Source organism: Hemiscyllium ocellatum, chromosome 1, assembly GCF_020745735.1.
Source record: "Hemiscyllium ocellatum isolate sHemOce1 chromosome 1, sHemOce1.pat.X.cur, whole genome shotgun sequence".
Lineage (NCBI taxonomy): Eukaryota > Metazoa > Chordata > Chondrichthyes > Orectolobiformes > Hemiscylliidae > Hemiscyllium > Hemiscyllium ocellatum.
The window spans coordinates 60,897,066-60,906,600 of NC_083401.1; positions in this window are offsets into that span (position 1 = coordinate 60,897,066).

Sequence of the window (9,535 nt, forward strand, 5' to 3'; positions counted from 1 at the left end):
CTTCCAATTTTGGTGTCATTTGCAAACTTGCTAACCATACCTCTTACATTTGCATCCAAATCATTTATATACATGACAAAAAGCAGTGGACCCAGCACCGATCCTTGTGGCACAACACTGGTTACAGGGCTCCAGTCTGAAAGAGAACCCTCCACCTCCACCCCCTGTATCCAAATAGCTAGTTGTCCCTGTATTCCGTGTGACCTAACCTTGCCAGCCAGTCTACTATGAGAAACTTTGTCGAATGCCTTTCTGAAGTTCATATAGATCACATCCATCACTCTGCCCTCATCAATCCTCTATATCAATTCTTTAAAAAACTCAAACAGGTTCATGAAACACAATTTCTCACTAACAAAACCATGTTGACAATCTCTAATCATCCTTGCCTTTCCATATACATGTAAATGTTATCCCTCATGATCCCTGCAACAACTTGCTCACACCAATGTCAGGCTCAACTAATGAAACAATTTTTTTAAAAAATAAACCCTAACTTTGATTTTATCTTCAAAGGTTTTTGCTTTGACTTTATTTCAAAAATTGAAATCCAAAACTCAGGATTTGGTACACAGGCTTTGGCCCTGAAGGGAGGGATATATAGAAGGAAAGGACTAAATCAAACAATACCTTGCTATCATGGTTATGAAGGAAAAACGCAGTCAACTTAAATTTACCCCAGTTTCTCTTTGTAACCCTAGTCCTGTGACAATTATTATCCAAATAGACAAGGTCAGCATCTCATAAGAACTAGGCAAAAGTAAGGACTGCAGATGCTGGAAACCAGAGTTTAGATTAGGGTGGTGCTGGAAAAGCACAGCAGGTCAGGCAGCATCTGAGGACTAGGAAAATCAACATATCGGGCAAAAGCCCTTCATCAGAAATGGCTCGGATGCAGCCTGACCTGCTGTGCTTTTCCAGCATCTCTCTAATCTAATCTCATAAGGACTCTTTATCACTTCCAAATTTTCCTTCAAGCCATACGTTATCCTGACTTTGATATATATAAACATTCCTTTATAACCACTGACCAAAATTCAAAGAATTCCCTGGCAACATTATAGTAGAGACTTTTGAAACAAGGACTGCAGCAGTTTTGGGGATATATACAATCTTGTTTCCCCCTCAGAGCATTTAATGTTGCCAGTAAGTTTGGTCTCAAGCATTATGTATACCCCGACGATCAATTATTATATCTTCAAAAATAGAGATAACTCCTATGTTTCATATTGCTTTAGTCCTTTTCTGCAACAAAGATATTCACTAATGGATATGACAAATTCCTTGCACTTCTTTACTGCTCTTTTTGAGGCATGTTGTTCCTCAATCTCAAACAAAGAGCTTGTCACAGTCCTTGACCTCTTACAAAAGCATTTCCAAGTCAATATCTGTGAAGCAGTTGCCGTGTGCCTGTAGCAGGTCTCTCTGGTATATTTCAAACATCCAATCTCCGGATTTACCATAAGATATAGAAGCAGAATGCTCCACCATTCAATCATAATCAATATGTATCTAACCCCACTAATCATGGACCTATTTATCTTGTTTTAAAGATACTGAATAACCTGGTCTCAACATCCTTTTGTGGCAATGTTCCACAGATCCACCATCTCTGGCTGAGGAAATTCCTTCTCAAATCAGTTCTAAAAGGGTCACCCATTCACTCCATAAGACAAGACATAGGAGCAGAAACTAGGCCATTCAGTCCACAGGATCTGCTCTGCCATTCAATCGTGGCTGATAAATTTCACAACTCCATTCTCCCGCTTTCTCCTCATAACCTTTGATCCCTTTGATACTCAAGAATCTATCTATCTCAGTCTTAAATATACTCAATGACCTGGCCTTCACAGCTTTCTGTAGAAGTGAATTCCAGAGATTCATCACTGTCTGGCTGAAGAAGTTTCACCTTATCTCTGTTCTAAAAGGTCTTCTCTTTACTCTAAGACTATGCCCTTGGGTCCTAGCCTCTCCTACCAATAGAAACATCTTGTCATGTATCATCGATAGTCACAGGTGAGGTGCTGGAAGACTGGAGGTTGGCTAATGTGGTGCCACTGTTTAAGAAAAGTGGTAGACCAGTGAGCCTGATGTCGGTGGTAGGCAAGTTGTTGGAGGGAATCCTCAGGGACCGGATGTACATATATTTGGAAAGGCAAGGACTGATTAGGATAGCCAACATGGCATTGTGTGAGGGAAATCATGTCTCATGAATTTGATTGAGCCTTTTGAAGAAGTAACAAAGAGGATTGATGAGGGCAAAACGGTAGACATGATCTATATGGACTTAGTAGGCATTTGACAAGGTTCCCCATGGGAGACTGGTTAGCAAGGTTAGATCTCATGGAAAACAAAGAGAACTAGCCATTTGGATACAGAACTGGCTCAAAGGTAGAAGACAGAGGGTGGTGGTGGAGGGTTGTTTTTCAGACTGGAGGCCTGTGACAAGTGGAGTGCCACAAGGATTGGTGCTGGGTCCTCTACTTTTGTCATTTATATAGATGATTTGGATTGGAGCTTAAGAGATATAGTTAGTACGTTTACAGATGACACCAAAATTGGAAGTGTAGGGGACAGCGAAGAGAGTTACCTTTGATTACAACAGGATCTTGATCAGATGGGCAAATGGACCAAGGAGTGGCTGATGGAGTTTAATTTAGATAAATGCAAGTTGCTGCATTTTGGGAAAGCAAACCTTAGCAGGACTTATACACTTAATGGTAAGGTCCTAGGGAGTGTTGCTGAACAAAGAGACCTTGGAGTGCGGGGTTCATAGCTCCTCGAAAATAAAGTTGCAGGTAGATAGGATAGAGAAGAAGGCGTTTGTTATGCTTTCCTTTATTGGTCAGAGAATTGAGTCCAGGAATTGGGAGGTCATGTTGCGGCTGTACAGGACATTGGTTTGGCCACTTTTGGAATATCGCATGCAATTCTGGTCTCTTTCCTATTAGAAGGATGTTGTGAAACTTGAACGGGTTCAGAAAAGATGTTACCAGGGTTGGAAGATTTGAGCCAGAGGGAAAGGCTGAACAGGCTGGGGCTGTTTTCCCTGAATTGTCGGAAGCTGAGGGGGTGACCTTACAGAGGTTTATGAAACCATGGGGATAAAGAGACAGTCTTTTCCCTGGAGTGGGGAGTCCAGAACTAGAGGGCATAGGTTTAGGGTGAGAGGGGAAAGATATAAAAGAGACTTATGGGGCAATTATTTCATGCAGAGGGCGGTAGGTGTATGCCAGAGGATGTGGTGGAGGCTGGTACAATTGTAACAGTTAAGAGGCATTTGGATGGGTACATGAATAGGAAGGGTTTGGAGGGATATGGGCCGGGTGCTGGCAGGTGGGACTAGGTTAGGTTTGGATGTCTGGTCAGCATGGATGGGTTGGACTGAAGAGTCTAGTTCCATGTTGTACATCTCATGACTCTGTGTACTCTGTCCAGGCCATTCAGCATTCTGTATGTTTCAATTAGATTCCACCCCCCCATCCTTCTAAACTCCATTGCTATAAACCCAGAATCCTAAAACTTTCCTCATATATTAAGCTTTTCATTCCTGGCACCATTCTCCTGAACCTCCCCTGTACATGCTCCAGGACCAGTCCATCCTTCCTGAGATATGGGCCCAAAGCTGCACACAGTACTCCAAATGTGGTCTGACCAGAGCTTCAGAAGTACATTAGTGCTTTTATATTCAAGTCCTCTCTAAATAAAGGCCATCATTGCATATGCCTTCCTAAATACAGACTCAGCCTGCAAGTTTACCTTGAGAGAATCCTGGACTAGAACTCCCAAATCTCTTTGCCCTTCAAACTTCTGAATTTTCTCCCCATTTAGAAAATAGTTCATGCCTCTATTCTTCCTACCAAAGTGCATGACCTCGCACTTTCCCACGTCATACTCCATCTGCAACTTTTTTGCCCACTTTTCTAACCTGTCCAAAACCTTCTGCAGCCTCCTTGCCTCCTCAATGCTACCTGTCCCTCTAGCTATTTTTATATCATCTGCAAACTTAGCCAGAATTCCCTCAGTTCCTTCCTGTATAAAGTGAAATGTTGTGGTCCCAACACTGACACTTGCGGAACACCACGGCTGCCATCCTGAGAAGGTCCCTTTTATCCCTCCTCTCTGCTTTGTGCCTAACAGCTAGGCTTCTATCCATGCTAGCACCTTGCGTCTGACATCATGGGTGCTTATCTTACTCTGTATCCTCTTATGCAGCATCTTGTCAAAGGCCTTCTTGAAGTCCAGGTAGATGACATCCATTCGGAGAAAGTGAGGACTGCAGCTGCTGGAGGTCAGAATCGAGAGTGTGGTGCTGCAAACGTACAGCAAGTCAGGCAGCATCTGTGGATCAGGACAATCAACATTTCAGGCATCCATTGACTTTCCATTGCCATTCATTGAGTCTCCTTAGTCTAACTTGCTTGTTACTTCCTTGGAGATTTCGAGCAGATTTGTCAGGCATCATCTCCCCTTGATAAAACAATGCTGACTTTGCCCTATTTTACCATACACTTCCAAGTATTTTGGGCAGCACGATGGCACAGTGGTTAGCACTGCTGCCTCAGAGCCTGAGAGACCAGGGTTCAATTCCCACCTCAAGCATCTGTCTGTGTGGAGTTTGCACATTCTCCCTGTGTCTATGTCGGGGTGCTCCGGTTTCCTCCCACAGTCCAAAAATGTGCAGGTTAGGTGAATTGGCTGTGCTAAATTACCCGTAGTGTTAGGGGAATGAGTCTGAGTGGGTTGCTCTTCGGAGGGTCGGTGTGGACTTGTTGGGCTGAAGGTCCTGTTTCCACACTGTAAGTAATCCAATCTATTCAGAAATCACATCGTTCATAATGGATTCCAGGATCTTACCTACAACTGAGGTTAGGCTAATTGGGTTGTAATTTTCCGTATTTTGCCTTGCTCCCTTTTTTAAACAGGGGTGCCATGTTAGAGATTTTTCAGTCCTCCGGGACGCTCTCTGATTCTAGCGATTCCTGAAAGAACACCACTAACGCCTCCGCTTTCTCTTCAGCTATCTCACTTAGAACTGTAGGGTGTAGTCCATCTGGTTGAGGCCATTCAGTTTTTCTAGCACTTTCTTCTTGGTGATGGCCACCATACTCAGCACTGCCCCCTCACTCTCAGGCTATGCCCCTGTGTACTAGACTCTCTTAAAAACATCTCTCTGTCCACTGTATCCACGCCTCCCAGTATTCTGTAAGTTTCAATCAGATCCCCTCTCATTCTTCATCGAGTACAGACCCAGAGACCTCAACCACTCCTTGCATGACAAGCCCTTCATCCCAAGGATCATTCTTGTGAACCTTCTGTGTACCCCTTCCAAGACCTGCAAATCCTTCTGTAGGTGCCTACAATACTCCAAAAGCCAGAGCCATATACAGCCTCAGCAGTACAACCATGGTCTTGTATTTTTGTCCACTCAAAATGAATTCTAACGTTGCATTTGCCTTCCTCACTGCTCCCTAAACCCATACGTTAATCTTGAAACCTTAACCTTGGACTCCTAAATCTATTTGTCCTTCCCTCTTATGGCCCTTAAATCAGAGACTTCTGGAACTGGAATAAATTGGTCATCTAAAAAAATTAACTAGCTTCAGCTGAGTACCTGTAAATTCCTGTTTTAAATCTGCACCCAATCAAAACAGCAACTTTTAGTTCTTGCTAAATTAAAGAACAAGTTAGACTTCAGTTTGAAATTAGCCCTTAAATTATTCCTTAAAGTTCGCATCTCCCTGTGTCACCAAACTCCAGTTACCCCTGACATTTTGGATATTTTCAGCATTTCAGATTTGTGGAAGATGTTCTAAGTAATCTAATTCACAAAAACATGCAGCTGGGTCACCTCCTGGGTGTTGGATGTTTGGAAGCTGGGCCTTGCCAAACGTTATAAATGGCAATAATGTATGTGAGGAAAATCAGCCTGTGTTCTGAGGAATAATTTCATTAAATTTTAAACAAAAAACAGCAATGATGTGTAATTGGTATATCTGTGTGGCGGTTTATTCATTCTCAGTGATGAACAGTTGCTTAAACAAACTATAAAATGGAAAAAATATATTTTCACTCCACAATTTAAGAATTTTTGTCCAAAAAAATTGTGTGCCTTCCTAATTGTGTGCCTGTTCCTGGAAAAAGGCATGCATTTATACAACGCTGTTTTTACATCCTCATGGTTCCTCAAAACATGTTACATTCAAGTCGCAAGATGTAGCAGCAGTAATTAGGCCATTTGGCCAAACAAGTTTGCTCCACCATTCGATCATGGTTGATAAGCTTCTCAACCCCTTTCTCATGCTTTCTCCCTGTAACTTTTGATTCCCTTAACAATCAAGAACCAAAATATCTCTGTCTTTAATATACTCAATGGCCTGGCCTCCACAGCCTTCTGTGGCAATGAATTCTATAGATTCACCACCCTCTGGCTGAGGAAGTTTCTCCTCAGCTCTGTTCCAAAGATTCTTCCCTTTACTCTAAGGCTGTTCCCTTGGGTCCTAGCCTTTCCTGCTAATGGAAACAGCATCCATAGTGTCCAGGCCTTTCAGTAATCTGCAAGTTCCAATGAGATCTCCTTCTAAAGTCCATTAAGTATAGACCCCGAGTCCTCAAACATTCCTCATACATTAAGCCTCTCATTCCTGGGATCATTGTCGTGAATCTCATCTGAACATGCTCGAGGGCCAGCACATCCTGAGATAAGGGGCCCAAAATTGCTCACAGTATTCTAAATGTGGTCTGCTCAGAGCCTTGTAAAGCCACAGAGGTACATCTCTGCTTTTGTATTCTAATCATCTTGAACCCGTGGCAGGTGGTGAAATTTGAATTCAATAAATATCTGGAATCAATCATCTAATGATGACCATTAATCCATTTTATAAGGTAGCACAGTGTTTAGCACTGCTGCCTCACAGCGCCAGGTACCGGGTTCGATTCCAGCCTCGGGCAACTGTCTGTGTGGAGTTTGCACATTCTCCTCGTGTCTGTGTTGGTTTCCTCCGGGTGCTCTGGTTTTCTCCCACAGTCCAAGGATCTGCAGGTTAGGTGAATTGGCCATGCCAATTTGCCCATAGTGTTAGGTGCATCAGTCAGAGGGAAATGGGTCTGGGTGGGTTACTCTTTGGAGCGTCGGTGTGGACTTGTTGGGCCGAAGGGCCTGTTTTGAAACTGTAGGGAATCTAATCTAAATGCCATCATTGCATTTGCTTTCCTAACTACTGAGTCAACCTACAAGTTAACCTTAAGAGAAACCTGGACTAGATATCCCAATTCTCTTTGTGCTTCAAATTTCTGAATTTTCTTCCCCTTTAGAAAATAGTCCATGCCTCTATTCTTCCTACCAAAGTGCTTGACCTCACACTTTCCCACACTGTATTGTATTTGCTACTTCTTTGCCCATTCTCCTAACCTGTCCAACTCCTTCTGCAGCCTTCCTGCCTCCTCAGTGCTATGTGATCTTCACATACTATCTTCTGCAAACATAGCCAGAAAGCCCTCAGTTCTTTCACCGAGATCATTAATGTATAAAGTGAAAACTCGTGGTCCCAACACTGACCTTTGTGGAATTTCACTAGTTAACAGCTACCATACTGAAAAGGATCTTTTTATTCCCACTCTGCTTTCTACCAGACAGCCTATCCTCTATCCATGCTAGTATCTTGCCTCTAACACCATGGGCTCTTAGCTTATTCAATAGCCTCCTGAGTAATACCTTGTCAAAGGCCTTCTGGAAGTGCAAGTAGATAACATCCATTAGCTCTCCATTGTCTAACCTTTGGATTTTCCCCCAAAAATGAGAATGGTTTCATGGTTGCCATTAGACTCTTAATACAAGATTTTTATTGAATTCACAATTCCACCATCTGGTGTGACAAGTTCCAAACCCAGATCCCCAGAACATTACCCGGGGGGTCACGGAGTTAACATACCATAGGCCATTGCTTCTCCACTTTTAAGTCATTTGAAGTATATAGAAATGTAGAATTAATAGCTGAGGATACTGAAATATATTGCTAATAGATGATGGAAACATATTGTTACAAATTGTTTAAACTTTATAAAACGAGTATTTTAATTTCTGAAATGAACATCTTAAGGAAGTACTTATTTGAGTAAAATGTTAATTTTAACAAATTCGCAACAAACAGCAATTTAGCTATTTCAAGCTGTCAAATGATAAAATCATAGAGCATAATAGAGGTATAGATTATTTTCTAAAGGGGGAGAATATTCAGAAATTTGAAATCCAAGGAGACTTGGGATATCTTGTCCAAGTTTCTCTTAAGGTTAACTTGGAGGTTGACTCAGCAGGTAGGACAGCAAATGCAATGATGGCATTTATTTCGAGATGACTAGAATACAAAAGCAAGGATGGATTTCTGACGCTTTACAAGGCTCTGATCAGACCACATTTACAATTTGCTGTAGACCACATAGAGCAAACAACTTGTGTCTGGAACTGTTAAAAGTCCAAAAGTGCTACACTGAAAAGTTATCAGACATAATTCAGCACTGGGTCAAAGAAGGTGATGCCGGGAGGGTGACGGATGGTTTGGTGAAAAAAGTATGCTTTAAGATAATCTGACCGTAGTCTGTACGAGACAGTGTCTCAAATGCATGTAAATATTGACTTGTTCAAGTAAGCGATACTTTTGATTTGTTTATTAGATAGAGTCAAACTCCAATGTTTGTTTCTTTGATATGCTACTGTACAAAAGCACAGAGTTAAAAATCACACCACACCAGGTTATAGTCCAACAGGTTTAATTGGAAGCACACTAGCTTTCGGAGCGACGCTCCTTCATCAGGTGGTAGTGGAGGGCTCAATCCTAACACAGAAATTGTAGCAAAAATTTACAGCGTGTCTTGTCTAGCTATCACCATTGTTAACAGCTAACCTGAGAATGCAACTTTTTAAAAAAGAGGTTTTGTGATTTACACATGAAAGAAGTGAAAGTATCACTGTATTCTAACAGATGAAAGGCTTAATAATCAATTTTTCAATGTATAATTTCAGTTACATCACACTGTAAATTTTTGCATAAATTCTGTGTTACAATCGAGCCCTCCACAATCACCTGAGGAAGGAGCGTCACTCCGAAAGCTAGTGCTTCCAATTAAACCTGTTGGACTATAACCTGATGTTGTGTGATTTTTAACTTTGTACACCTCAGTCCAACACCGGCAACTCCAAATCATATATATATATATATATATACACTTTTTATGAATAAAGTACATTTTTGAAATAAAAAAAGATCAGTTCATGGCGAATGCAATGGCAGAGCAGGTCTGGCTGGGTTAAATGTTTCTGACGCGGGAGAGATCTCCTATTACAGGGATCGTTGAATACCCTTTTGTTTCTCCGGGATCCAGTTGCCTTTTGGAACAGATGTGGGCGGTATTCGTGCTACCAGAGCGATCCATCTCTCCGTCCCCAGAACCAACGAGACCGGTCCCCGGTGGGGGAACAGGGCTCCGGGAGTCAGCATTGACCCATTCCCGGGGAGAGAGGGCTTCCCGGAGTCAGCAC